We start from the raw sequence: 14,844 nt of genomic DNA, 5'->3' as shown, positions 1-14,844 counted from the left end.
AGTGTGGTGGCACGATCTTGGCTCATTGCAACCTTTGCCTCCCAGGTTCAAGCGACTCTCCTACCTCAACCTCCTGAGTAGCTGAGACCACAGGTGCACACCACCATGCCTGGCTAATTTTTGTATTTTTAGTAGATACGGGGTTTTACCATGTTGGCCAGGCTGGTCTTGAACTCCTGACCTCAGGTGATCCATCTGCTTTGGCCTCCCAAAGTGCTGGGATTACAGGCATGAGCCACCGTGCCCGGCCTTAATCTGTTTTCTCTTAAGGCTTTCAACTGATTGGTTGAGGTTCACCCACATTTTGGAGGGTATTCTGCTTTACTCAGAGTTTACTGACATAAATGTTAATGTCATCCAAAAAGTACCTTCACAGCAATATTCAGGGTGGTATTTAGCCATGTATCTGGGACCAACCAGGTAGACATAGAAAATTAAACATCGGCTGGGCGCGGTGGCTCACGCCTGTAATCCCAGCGCTTTGGGAGTCTGAGGCGGGCGGGTTATGAGGTCAGGAGATCGAGACCATTCTGGCTAACATGGTGAAACCCTGTCTCTACTAAAAAAGAAAAATACAAAAAAATTAGCCTGGTGTGGTGTTGGGCGCCTGTAGTCCCAGCTACTCAGGAGGCTGAGGCAGGAGAATAGCGTGAACCTGGGAGGCAGAGCTTGCAGTGAGCCGAGATGGTACTACTGCACTCCAACCTGGGCGATAGAGTGAGACTCCGCCTCAAAAAAAAATAATAATAATTAAAAAATAAAATTAAATTTTAAAAAAAGAAAATTAAACATCAGGGGCTGGGCACAGTGGCTCACGCCTGTAATCCCAGCACTTTGGGAGGCCAAGGTGGGTGGATCACAAGGTCAGGAGTTCGAGAACAGCCTGGCCAACATGGGGAAACCCCGTCTGTACTAAAAATACGAAAATTAGCCAGTTGTGATGGTGGGCACCTGTAATCCTAGCTACTTGGGAGGCTGAGGTAGGAGAATCACTTGAACCCGGGAGGTGGAGTTTGCAGTGAGCCAAGATTATGCCACTGCACTCTAGCCTGGGTGACAGAGCGAGACTTCTTTTCAAAAAAAAAAAAAAAAAATATATATATATATATATATATAACATCACAGGTTTACCTATTGTCAACATGGATGCCATAAGCATATCCTGGAACCTTACTTATTATCCAAATAAAGATATTAACAAGATCATACTCCTGCCTAACATGATACACCACCTTGTATACAACTAAAAAACACACCAAGGTTTTAGTGCAAACAGAAGAGGATACACAGTCTGTGGGTGATAGTCACTTTTTTCCTTTTTATCCTGTAACATAAAAACTATAATATGAAGTTAATAACACTGAAATACTGTAACATAAAGTCAATATATCTTATATGTTATGTGGTAAGGGGATAAGAGAGGAAAGAAAACTTAAAAAAATTTTTTTTTATTTTAAGACAGAGTCTCGTTCTGTCGCCCAGGCTGGAGTGCAGTGGTACGATCTCAGCTCACTGAAACCTCCACCTTCCTAGTTCAAGCAATTACCCTCCCTCAGCCTCCCGAGTAGCTGGGATTACAGGCTTACGCCACCACGCCTAGCTAATTTTTTTGTATTTTTAGTAGAGGTGGAGTTTCACCATGTTGGCCAGGCTAGTCTTGAACTCCTGACCTCAGGCAATTTGCCTGCCTCAGCCTCCCAAAGTCCTGGGATTACAGGCGTGAGCCACTGCACCTGGCCTAGCAATGACTTTATATACACACACATGCACATGCACAAACCTATTCATAAAAGATGAAACACTCAAGACAATTACAGTTCTGATTTCTGTAACTGGTCAGGTGGTCACAGCTCATATTTGTAATTACCTCTGTCTGCTATTCATCATGTATTCCCATTATCCTCAGCAAGTACCACAGCTGGTTGTGATTATTTACCTGATGGGGTGACCCAAACCTTCAATTTCTGAAGGGTCTAGGCCAGTCATAGTCTTGCCTGAATTTGGTTGTTAGCGTTTTCCATGGGCTTTAGTCACAGAGCTTGGTTAATCCTAAAATACCCTAAGGGACGCCGGGCCATGGTGGCTCATGCCTGTAATCCCAGCACTTTGGGAGGCCGAGCTGGGCAGATCACGAGGTCAGGAGTTCGAGACCAGCCTGACCAACATGGTGAAACCTGTCTCTATTAAAAATACAAAAATTAGCTGGGCGTGGTGGCTCACACCTGTAATCCCAGCTACTCGGGAGGCTGAGGCAGGAGAATTGCTTGAACCCCGGAGGCAGAGATTGCACTGAGCCGAGGTCACGCCACTGCACTCCAGCCTGGGCAACAGAGCGAGACTCCATCTCAAAAAAAAAAACAAAAAAAACCCTAAGGGACCCCTTGTACTTCACATATATTCTTCCTTACTTCCCTTATGAAGCAGAAGTCCGGTTTCCCCTTGGTAATCAGGATGAGTAGCACTAGCCAGCACAACAGAGTTCCCTTCTTTGTTGATTCAAAGGCATGAGAAGCCTAAAAGGGTTAGATTAGATAGCAGTCTTTTTTTTTTTGAGACAGAATCTCACTCTGTCACCCAGGCTGGAGTGCAGTGGCGCAATCTCGGCTCACTGCATCCTCTGCTGCCCGGGGTTCAAGCAATTCTTCTGCCTTAGCCTCCCCAGTAGTTGGGATTACAGGTGCCTGCCGCCGTGCCTGGTTAATTTTTGTATTTTTAGTAGAGACGGGGTTTCACCATCTTGTCCAGGCCAGTCTTGAACTCCTGACCTCATGATCCACCTGCTTCGGCCTCCTGAAGTGCTGGGATTACAGGTGTGAACCACTGTGCCCAGCCTAGATGGCAGTCTTAACTTCTAGTTCAGTCCAATCACTGCTGTTTCTACTGATGGAAGTATTCCTGCTGTTGGAACTAAGACTGCCAGAGCAGAAGAGTATGAGGTCATGGCGACAGGAAACACAAATTTTGCTAGATGGTCAACTAGGGATAATTGTGGAGGGCTGCCACTCCCATTTCTATCTTTTGGTTTCTAGCCTTGTCAACTCTGACTATGGGAGAAACAGCAATATATTGGATACTGACCCAGACAGTATACAGCCTCCTGAAAAGCCTTTCCCCTGTCCTGTAAGGTATTACCCAATAGCTGGTACTGTAACTGAATCTTCAAAAGGCCTTTCCACCATTCTGTGAAATCATGTGCCTTAGGGTGGTGGGGAACATGGTAAGACCACCAAATTCTGTGAGCATGGGCCCGTTGCTGCATTTTCTTTGCTATGAAGTGAGTTCCTTGGTTGAAAGCAATGTTGTCTGGAATACTATGACAGTGCATAAGGCATTTTGTGATTTTACAGAGGGAGCTTTTGACAGAAGCATTGCATGCAGTGTAAGCAAATCTGTATCCAGAGTAAGGGTCTGTTCTATTAAAGACAAAACACTGACCCTTCCATAATGGAGGGGATTCAATGTAATCAGCCTGCCACCGGGTAGCTAGCTGATCACCGTGGGGAATGGTACCATAGTGGAGACTCAGCGTTGGTCTCTGCTGAGGGTAGATTGGGCACTCAGTGGTGGCCACAGCTAGGTTGGCCTTGGTGAATGGGAGTTCATGTGGCCAAACCCGTGCGTAACCTTCATCCCTGCCATCGTGGCCACTTTGTTCATCATCCCATTGGGCAATGACAGAAAAATGAGCCTGACTGTATGTATGAAACAGGTCATCCTGTCCACTTGGTCATACAATCCTCCTCTGCTGAGTGGCCATTCACATGGCCACAAATGTCTTTACCTTTTTTTTTTTTCCCCCGGTTGATTTAGAGAGGTCTATCTATAGGTCCATCTATCTCTTCCCAAGGCTTCCTTGTCACCAATTTTCCAATCATGCTCCTTCTACATTCCTGACCAGCCAAACCATTGGCCACAGCCTATAAATTGGTATATAATTGTGTGTCTGGCCATATGTCCTTCCAAACAAAATAAACAACCAGGAACACTGTCCCCAGCTCTACCCACTGGGAGGATTTGTCTTCGCTGCTGTTCTTCAGGGAGGTCTTCAGAAAGGCTCTGTAGTGCAGCAGTTGTCCACTTCTGGGTGATATGTGCATATTACGTAGAACCATCTGTAAACCAGGCCTGAGTCTTCTCTTTTTCCATTATCTGATTGAAGGGAATGCCCCATGAGCCACAGGGGCAGCTGGGATAGAGAAAGCAGTGTAGCAGGAGTGGGGGCCATGGACATTTGAGCCACTTCTTCATGTAACTTAATTATGTCTTCAGATCATGTTCTGGCTGCGTGGGCTTAACTTTACAGCTGGGCGGGTAAGATAACACCCAGTTCATGAAGGGCAGCTCAGGTTACGTGGTAACTTGGTGTCCTGTGGTTAAGCTTTTAGTCTCCATTAATGCCCAGTAGCAGGCCAACAGCTGTTTCTCAAAAGGAGAGTAGTTAATTACGGAGGATGCCAGGGCTTTGCGCCAATATCCTAAAGGCCTATGCTGCAACTTACCAATGAGGGCCTGCAAAGAGCTCCTAAAAACATTACTGTCTGCTACTGACACTTCAAGCATTATTGTGTTTTTTTTTTTTTTTTTTTTTTTTTTTTTTTTTTTTTTGAGACAGGGTCTTGTTCTGTTTCCCAGGCTGTAGTGCAGTGGCATGATCCTGGCTCACTGCAGCCTCTGGCTCCTAGGTTCAAGCAATTCTCATGCCTCAGCCTCCTGAGTAGCTGGGATTACAGGGGTGTGCCACCATGCTCAGCTAATTTTTGTATTTTTAGTAGAGACAGGGTTTCACCACATTGACTAAACTGGTCTTGAACTCCTGACCTCAAGTCATCTACCTGCCTCAGCCTCCCAGAGCGCTGGGACTACAGGCGTGAGCCACCACACCTGGCCGCATCATTGGTTCTTGCAGAATCATGTGACCATAGAGACAGAGAAATTTACGTTGCAGCCTGAACCTGTTGGAGAAGCTTTTCTTGTTTTGGGATCCACTCAAAACTACAGCTTTTCAGGTCATGAATGTAGCACATGAACTGGGTATTTGAATCCCTGAGCTAATTTTCCCCCTACTTTGTTCAGTGAAATTAGGAGCAACTAGACAGTCTCATTATACTTGTTTGTTTGACAAAATGTTTGAAAGTATCATACATGTTAATCCAGAACCTTGCCTTTTATATTTATTTAATTTAAAGTATCTGGGCCGGGAGTGGTAGCTCATGCCTGTGATCCCAGCACTTTGGAAGGCCAAGGCGGGCGGATAACCTGAGGTCAGGAGTTCGAGACTGGCCTGGCCAACATGGTGAAATCCCATCTGTACTAAAAATACAAAAAGCAATTAGCTAGTGTTCTTCTGATTACTTGTAATTAATGCCTTTAAATCTAGTTAATTTAGAGTACCAATTTCAGAAACCAACCCCAGAACTAACTCAGAAAATTTATTCTTAAAATCTGTTTCCTATAGAACTATTCTTGGTAACAAAATCTGTGTGTGTTAGGGTTCTCCAGAAAAACAAAGTGAACTAATAGGATGTATATAGTCTCAGTCTCTGTCTCTCTCTTTCAGAATTCATCATGTGGTTATGGAGGCTGGCTAGTCCAAAATCTTCAGAGCAGGCTATGGATTCAGGGAAGAGTTGATGTTGTAGCCCTAGACCAAGGGCAGTCTGGAGACAATTTCGTCTTCTTTTTCTTTGGTTTGTTTTCTCTTATGGGTTTCAATTGAATGGATGAGGTCCACCCATATTAAAGAAGGCATCTGCTTTACTCAGAGTCTACTGATTTAAACATTAACCCCATCTCAAAACATGCCATCATGGCACCATCCAGGTTGATGTTTGACCAAATACCTGGGTACCATGGCCTAGCCCCATTGAAACATAAGATCACTATCACAGTCAGATAACAAATACTTTTAGCTTTGTGGGTCATATGGTTTATGTTACAACTACTCAACTGTGTGGTTGTAGTCATAGACAATACATAAACAAATGGCCATGGCTTTGTTCCAATAACACTTTATTTATAGATACTAAAATTTGAACTTCATATAATGTTTACATCACAAAATAAACTTTTACTTGGATCCTTTCCTCCTTCCCCCTACCCACCATGTTAAAAAAAAAAAAAAAGAAAGTACCGCAGCCGGTTGCAATGGTAGGTACCTGTGCATATCACTATGCCTGTAATCCCAGCTACTTGAGAGGCTGAGGCAGGAGGATCACTTGAGCCCAGGACTGCAAGGTTATATCGTGCTATAATTAAGCCTGTGATTGTGTCACTGCACTCCAGCCTGTGCAACATAGAGAGGCCCCATCTCTTTAAAAAAAATATACAGGCAGCAGGCAGGATTTGGCATAGTTTGCTGACCGTCAAGGGCTCTCTTTTCTAAAACCTGGATGTGGTAACAATATGTGCAAAGGCCATGGGTGAAGAGCTTTTTATTTTGTTGCTTGTGTTCCAGTTGGTGCATTCTCAAGAGTAGGTACTTTCTTTTCTTGCTCATTCTTTTCCTGAGCCTATCTTGGGATTTTCTAAGAAGGTTGCTATTAGTCTAGTCTTTTTCCAGCTGCTCCCTAGATTGAGGCGGGAGAGGAGAAATTCAGCAAAGATTTATCTCTCCTTATCAAGGCTGTCCCTCGCCTGCTTTCCTGTGGGACAGATGGTGCCTGTAGGCAAAAGTCTGGAAAATGTCAGCTGCCCCTGTTACTTGGTGCTTTGAGCAGAAAGGCATGTTGGGTTAGTTCCTGGGCTTCAGTGCTTAATGTACGTGTGTTCTGTTTTGTGTTTTTACCCATCTTTCTGCCTTGGCTTTAGGTTTTTGTATTTGCATTTATATAAACTTTTTATGGAATAAAATTATAATGAAGAGGAGCAGCATAGAGTTGGGGTTGAGAGCTGGCAGTACTGGAACCAGAATGCTTGGCTTGAATCTGGGCTCAAATGCTTGAGAGCTGTGTGACTTTGAGTATAGTTCTTCTGTTTTCTGGGCATCAGTTTCCTAATCTGTAAAAGGGATGGAAATAGGGCCAGGCATGATTCCTTAGGCCTGTAATCCCAGGTACTTGGGAGGCTGAGGTGGGAGGATAGCTTCAGCCTAGGAGGTCGAGGCAGCAGTGAGCCATGATTGTGCCACTGCACTCTAGCCTGGGTAACATAGCGAGACCCTGTCTCTTAAAAAAAAAATAAAAAGAAAAGATGGAAATGAAATAGTAACTCACACGGTTTTTTGTTTTGTTTTGTTTTTTTGAGACAAAGTCTTGGAATCTCACTCTGTCACCCAGACTGGAGTGCAGTGATGTAATCATGGCTCACTGTAGCCTTGACCTCCTGGGTTCAAGCAGTTCTCCTGTCCCAACTTCCTGAGTGGCTGGAGCTACAGGCACATGCTATCATGCCCGGCTAATTTTTGTATTGTTAATAGAGGTGGGGTCTCCCTATGTTATGCAGGCTGATCTGTAACTCCAAGGCTCAGGTGATCCCCCTGCTCAGCCTCCCAAAGTATTGGGATTATAGGCATGAGCCTACAGTGGCCATCACATGGTTTTTATTTTTTGTTTTTTATTTATTTTTAATCTTTTTATAGTAGTCCTGAATCCAGAACATGATTTTTTTTTTTTTTTTTTTTTGAGACGGAGTCTCGCTCTGTCGCCCAGGCTGGAGTGCAGTGGCCAGATCTCAGCTCACTGCAAGCTCCACCTCCCGGGTTCACGCCATTCTCCTGCCTCAGCCTCCCAAGTAGCTGGGACTACAGGTGCCCGCCACCTTGCCCGGCTAGTTTTTTGTACTTTTTAGTAGAGACGGGGTTTCACCGTATTAACCAGGATGGTCTCGATCTCCTGACCTCGTGATCCGCCCGTCTCGGCCTCCCAAAGTGCTGGGATTACAGGCTTGAGCCACCGCGCCCGGCCCAGAACATGATTTTTAAATGAACTAATGTTAACATACTTAGAAGAGTAACTGCTGCATAGTAAGGATATGGGTTTGTACAATAAATAAATGAAAAATAAAGAGAGCTGCTCACATAGAGTGCAGATTTCAAACCATCTAGTCTTTCTAGTTTTATTACATTGAATTTCTGCTTCTGAATTTTTAATTTTGTTATAAGAAGGATGTTAGTCCCTCTAAAGTATCATTTCCAATATTGTATATGTTCCATAAATTTTAAGGTTATTTACTTCAAATTATTTTATAATGCATATGCCTTTTATATTTGTTTTAGTTCTAATATATCAAATGCAGCTTTCAAAAATATTTTAGTGTGTATAATTATCTCAGATTACAATTTGTAGAAGTCTTTTTTAAAAGACAAATATTATATTTAAAAGACCCTGCCACAAAAGTACTCCTTATGGCAGGGAAGATGGACTGGGATGATGTGGCAATTATGCAAAGAAAACTTCACATTATTTTGTATTTAAAACATAACCTGAGGCCGGGTGCGGTGGCTCATGCCTGTAATCCCAGCACTTTGGGAGGCCGAGGCAGGTGGATCATGAGGTCAGGAATTCGAGACCAGCCTGGCCAATATGGTGAATCCTCGTCTCTACTACAAATACAAAAATTAGCTGGGCGTGGTGACACGCACCTGTAGTCCCAGCTGCTTGGGAGGCTGAGGTAGGAGAATCACCTGAACCCGGGAGGCAGAGGTTGCAGTGAGCCGAGATCACGCCATTGCATTCCAGCCTGGGTGACAGAGTGAGACTCTGTCTCGAAAAGAGAACAAAACAAAACAAAAAAACCTGATTTTATATTTTGTCGTGTCATACAGTTGTATGTGTTTTAAAATATTCTTCCACCCCATCCAAAAGTATTTTATCCAAGTAGCAGCACATCTTATTTCCATGCCTGGCTGGACTTTACTTACACTTGTCTCAAACTAAGGAAAAAGAAAGTAATTTATAACAGTCAAAAGACCTCTACTTCTCAATAAGTTAGGGGGGAAAATGGTCTCAATCTACCACTCACTTTTCTGCTAGAATTTCTTAATGTAGCATCAGTGTTTCACAATGTAATCGAAAACTCAAAATACAAATCTTCTTTTATTTTATTTTATTTATGTTTTGAGATGGAGTCTTGCTCTGTTGCTCAGGCTGGACAGTGCAGTGGCGTGATCTTGGCTCACTGCAACCTCCACCTCCCAGGTTCAAATGATTCTCCTGCCTCAGCCTCCTGAGTAGCTGGGACTACAGACGCACGCCACCACGCCTGGCTAATTTTTGTATTTTTAGTATAGACGGGGTTTCAATGTGTTGGCCAGGATGGTCTCGATCTCCTGACCTTGTGATCTGCCCGCCTCGGCCTCCCAAAGTGCTGGGATTACAGGTGTGAGTCACCGCACCCAGCCTCAGAACAGTTTATGTTTACAAAATTATTTCAAAGATAGTAGAGAGTTCCCATGTGTCTCATATGTTTCCCCTATTAACATGTTACACTTGTGTCATTGATGTACCAATATTGGTACATTTTAATTAACTTTTATAACATACTTTATCCAGATGTCTTCAGTTTTTCTAAAATACCCTTTTACTGTTCCAGGATCTCATCCAGGAAATCACAGTACAGCTAGTACTCTTGTGTCTCAAGGTTGTTCTTGGTTGTGACATTTTCTCACTTTATTTTGATGACCTTGACAGTTTTGGGGATTACTGGTCAAATGTTTGTAGAATGTCCCTGAATTAGGGTTTTTAAAAACTGATTTATAATTCACATACTATAACATTTACCCCTTTAAAATATATAATTCAGTGCTTTTGAGTATACTCACAATGTTTCCCAACCATCCTATGGTTGGAAAATTAGATAAACTATTATCTAATTCCAGAAATTCCAGAATATTTTGATCATCTGGAAAGAAACCTCATAACCAACAGCAATTACTCTCCTTTCACTCCTCTCCCATCCCCTGAAAATCACTAATCTGCTTTCTGTCTATATGGATTTGCCTATTCTTTTTTTTTTTTTTTTGAGACAGAGTCTCGCTCTCTCACCCAGGCTGGAGTGCATTGGCGCAGTCTCGGCTCACTGCAACCCCTGCCTCCTGGGTTCAAGTGATTCTCCTGCCTCAGCCTCCTGAGTAGCTGGGATTACAGGCATGTGCCACCACACCCAGCTAATTTTTGTATTTTTAGTAGAGACAAGGTTTTGCCATGTTGGCCAGACTGGTCTTGAACTCCTGACCTCAGGTGATCCACCCGCCTTGGCCTCCCAAAGTGCTGGGATAACAGGCGTGAGCCGCCACACTCACCCTGGATTTGTCAATTCTTAACATATCATATAAAAGGAACCATAATAATGCCTGACATGTTGGCTCATGCCTGCAATCCCAGTACTTTGGGAGGCCAAAGTGGGACGGTTTTTTTTTTTTTTTTTGATTTTTTTTTTTTTTGATTTTTTTTTTTTTTTTGATTTTTTTTTTTTTTTTTTTTTGAGACGGAGTCTCGCTCTGTCGCCCAGGCTGGAGTGCAGTGGCCGGATCTCAGCTCACTGCAAGCTCCGCCTCCCGGGTTCACGCCATTCTCCTGCCTCAGCCTCCCGAGTAGCTGGGACTACAGGCGCCCGCCACCTCGCGCGGCTAATTTTTTGTATTTTTTAGTAGAGACGGGGTTTCACTGGGTTAGCCAGGATGGTCTCGATCTCCTGACCTCATGATCCGCCCGTCTCGGCCTCCCAAAGTGCTGGGATTACAGGCTTGAGCCACCGCGCCCGGCGGACGATTTTTTTAGTGTAGGAGTTGGAGACCTCTCTGGGCAACATAGTTAGACCAGGTCTCTACAAAAAATAAAAAAATTAGCTGGCATGGTGGCGCATGCCTGTAGTCCCAGCTACTAAGGAAGCTGAGGTGGGAGAATTACTTGAGCCCACGAGGTCGAGGCTGCAGTAAGCCATGATTGTGCCAGTGCACTCCAGCCTGGGTGACAGAGTGAGACTGTTAAACAAACAAAAAACAAAAAAAAATATGTAGCCTTTTCTGTCTAGCTGCTTTCACTCAGCCTAATGTTGTCAGGGTTCATCCATGTTTTTTCATGAATCAACACGCCATTCCTTTTTATAGCAGTATAATATTCCATAGTACCATGCCATAGTTGTTTTCTTTTTTCTTTTCTTTTCTTTTTTTTTTTTTTTTTTTTTTTTTTTGAGAAAGGGTCTCACTCTGTTGCCCAGGCTAAAGTGCAATGGTGTAATCATAGTTCACTGCAGCCTCGACCTCCCTGGCTCAAGCAATCCTCCCACCTCAGTTTGGGTAGCTGGGACTAGAGGCACGCACCACTATGCCTAACTAATTTTTAAAAAAATTTTTAGTAGAGATGGAGTCTTGCTGTTAGGGAGATCTCAGACTCCTGAGTTCAAGCAATCCTCTCACCTTGGCTTCTAAAAGTGTTGGGATAGCAGGCGTGAGCCACCGCATCCGACCTCAGATTTTGTTTATTCATTCATCAGTTGAAGAGCATTTGAGTTGTTTCTAACTTTTTTTTTTTTTTTTTTTTGAGGCGGAGTCTCACTCTGTCACCCAGGCTGGAGTGCAATGGCATGGTCTTGGCTCACTGCAACCTCCGCCTCCTGGGTTCAAGTGATTCTCCTGCCACAGCCTCCTGAGTAGCTGGAACTACAGGTGTGTGCCCCCACACCCGGCTAATTTTTGTATTTTTAGTAGAGATGGGGTTTCACTATGTTGGCCAGGCTGGTCTCGAACTCCTGACCTCGTGATCCGCCAGCCTCAGCCTCCTAAAGTGCTGGGATTACAGGCATAAGCCACTGCGCCCGACCCCCAGTTTTTAGTATTATAAATAAGGCTGCTATGAAAATGCATAGACATGGTTTTGCATTAATTTATGCTTTCATTTCTTTTCTTTTTTTTTTTTAAGACAGGTTTGGCTCCATTCCCCAGACTGGAGTGCAGTGGTGCGACCACAGCTTACTGTAGTCTTCACCTCTCAGGCTCAAGTGATTCTCCTACCTCAGCCTCCTGAGTAGCTGGGACCAGAGGTGTTGCAACACCACATTTGGCTTTTTTTTTTTTTTTTTTGTAGAGACAGGTCTTGCTATGCTGCCCAGGCTGGTCTCGAACTCCTGGATTCAAGCGATCTGCCTGCCTCAGCCTCCCAAAGGGTTGGGATTACAGGCTTGAGCCCCTGTGCCCAGCCCCTATGTTTTCATTTCATTTTTTTTTTTCTTTGAGACGGAGTCCTGCTCTGTCGCCCAGGCTGGAGTGCAATGGCGCCATCTCCCTCACCGCAACCTCCAGCTCCCAGGCTCAAGGGAGGCTTCTGCCTCAGCCTCCCAGGCAGCTGGGACTACAGGCACCCGCCACCATGCCTGGCTAATGTTTGTATTTTTTAGTAGAGATGGGGTTTTACCATGTTGGTCAGGCTGATCACGAACTCCTGATCTCAGGTGATCCACCCGTCTCGGCCTCCCAAAGTGCTATATTACAGGCGTGAGCCACCGCACTTGGCGTTTTCATTTCGTTCTGATCTGCTTGGGAGTAGAATTGTAGGTCACACGGTAACTTCAGGGTTAACATTTGTAAGCATTGCCAAACTCTTCCACTGTGGCTGTGCTGTTTTACATCCCAATCAGCAGTGTTAGAGGGTTCCAATTTCTCCACCTCCTCCACAACACTTGTCATTGTCATTTTAATTATAGCCCCAAGTGGCATCTCATTGTGGTTTTCATTTGTATTTCTCTAATGACTTAACGATTGTATCTTTTCATGTGCTTATTGGCCGTTGGTATTTGAGAACCATTTTAATCCTTCGCCCATTAAAAAAAAATGTTTTTGTCCTTTTGTTGTTGAATAGTAACACTTTTTTTTTTTTTTTTTTTTTTTTTGAGACAGAGTGTCACTCTTATTACCCAGGCAAGAGTGCAGTGGCATGATCTGGGTTCACTGCAATCTTGGCCTCCTGGGTTAAAGGGATTCTCCTGGCCTCAGCCTCCCAAGTAGCTGGGACTATAGACATGTGCCACCATGCCCAGCTAATTTTCATATTTCTAATAAAGACGGGGTTTCACCATGTTGGCCAGAATAGTCTCGAACTGCTGGCCTCAAATGATCCGCCTGCCTTGGTCTCCCAAAGTGCTGGGATTACACTTATGAGCCACTACACCCAGCCAAGTAGTAACACTTCTTTACACATTCTGAATACTACACTCCTAGTAGCTTTATGATTTGCAAATATTTTCTCCCATTTTCTTGGCTGTCTTTTCACTTTCTTAATGTCCCTTGAAGCAAAAACTTTTATGTAACTGTGAAGTTCAGTTTATTTATTATTTTTGATTGCCTTTGTTTTAGATGTCATATCTAAGAAACTGTTGCCTAATTCAAGGTTACGCAGATTTATATATATACACACATATATTTATACATGTATATATAAGTATACATGGAATATATATGTAAAATATACACATACACAAATGTTATATATCACATTTATACGTAGGTATATATGTGTATATATACATATATAACATGTATATATATGTTCTATAACAAATGACTTATAGTTTATTGATGTATTTTGAGTTAATTTTTGTACATGGTATGATGCAAGGGTTTTGATTAGTTTTTCTAGTCTCCTTTGTCTATTCTGTACAGAACCGTTTTATTGCAAGTTTAGTGTGCTTTAAGTACATAACCTTAAGTGTTTGGCTTGGGGATAAATGTAGCCTTTGGGAAAATTGAATTTTTGGGACACCTGTCAGGGTCTACTAGCATATCATAGTGGAGTTTAGCGGCAATGTCTCCTTCTCTGTATCTTCACTCCCCAGTTGTAGAATATGCTGAATCAGACCTATTACTAACTAGTATAAAATATGAGTGAGCCTAATGGCAGTTCTCTTTGTATTTTCTGTAAAGTCCAGGACACCCATTATGACTTCTCAGACTCCAAAGCGAATTTCCTAATGCAGTAGAACATACAGGAGATTATGAGGAAAGGCAGTCAGAGTTTGAAAAGAGAACATACCAGAAACAATGGAAGATAAGTCCAAGAAACTAGATAAGTGCAAGTTGAGAATTGAATGTAGTTTATTTCTTTTTAATAATACTTATATTTTAATTGTAAAAGTAATTCATAATCATTGCAAAAAGTACGAAACACTGTAAAAATTAAAAATACAAAACAATCTCAACTTGTGACAGCCAAGAGAAACCTGAGGAAACATGACTATAACGTTTGTGGCATGTAAGTTTGGTGTCTACAATGGAAAAAGGATATTAGGAAAAAAAAAGAGGAAATATAAGATACAGACATTAGTTAAAACAATGAGAATAAAAAATGAATACCCAATTTCTACTCCTAGAAGAAGTGGTACTGTAACATTTGGTGACGTTCTAAGAGCCAACATTTTTACCCAGCTTTTACTAGGACCTGTTCTAAATAGTATTTTAGCTCATTTAATTGTTAAGCCATTGTATAAAGTAAATAGAATCCCTTCTTTTGTTACAGATTAGGAATTTAATACACAGAGGGTTAAGTAACTTGCTCAAAGTAACATTGTTGTGGAGAGTCAAAGCTGGAATTTGAATCAAAAAAGCCTGAGTCCAAAGGCATGGTTTTTGTCACTGGACTATAATGGTATGTGTTCTTTCATACTTTTTTCAGTGTACGAATAAACATAGAGTATGCCTTTATTTTATTTATTTTTTTGAGACAGAGTCTTGCTCTGTCACCAGGCTGGACTGCAGTGGTGCGATCTCAGCTCACTGCAACCTCTGCCTCCTGGGTTCAAGCAGTTCTCCTGCCTCAGCCTCCCGAGTAGCTAGGACAACAGGCACGCACCATCACGCCCAGCTAATTTTTCTGTTTTTTTTGTAGAGATGGGGTTTCACCATGTTGGCCAGGATGG

General features: G+C 43.0%; 1 long non-coding RNA gene across 2 annotated transcripts in view; it reads left to right on the top strand.

Moving 5' to 3' along the window:
* The window catches only part of LOC141407156 (uncharacterized), a 94,073-nt gene extending 79,496 nt beyond the window's left edge, over nucleotides 1–14,577 (top strand). Inside the window, exon 5 of one of the 2 annotated variants that reach the window (XR_012414695.1) lies at nucleotides 14,445–14,577. This is a non-coding gene — a long non-coding RNA (uncharacterized lncRNA). Of the gene's footprint in view, nucleotides 1–5,557; nucleotides 5,758–14,444 lie in introns of those variants that run through there. The other variant, XR_012414696.1, reaches the window with a different exon arrangement.
* Nucleotides 14,578–14,844: the final 267 nt, after the last annotated feature.

The sequence above is a fragment of the Macaca fascicularis genome, chromosome 7 (genome assembly GCF_037993035.2).
Source record: "Macaca fascicularis isolate 582-1 chromosome 7, T2T-MFA8v1.1".
Classification (NCBI taxonomy): domain Eukaryota; kingdom Metazoa; phylum Chordata; class Mammalia; order Primates; family Cercopithecidae; genus Macaca; species Macaca fascicularis.
This window is presented reverse-complemented; position numbering and strand designations above follow the sequence as displayed.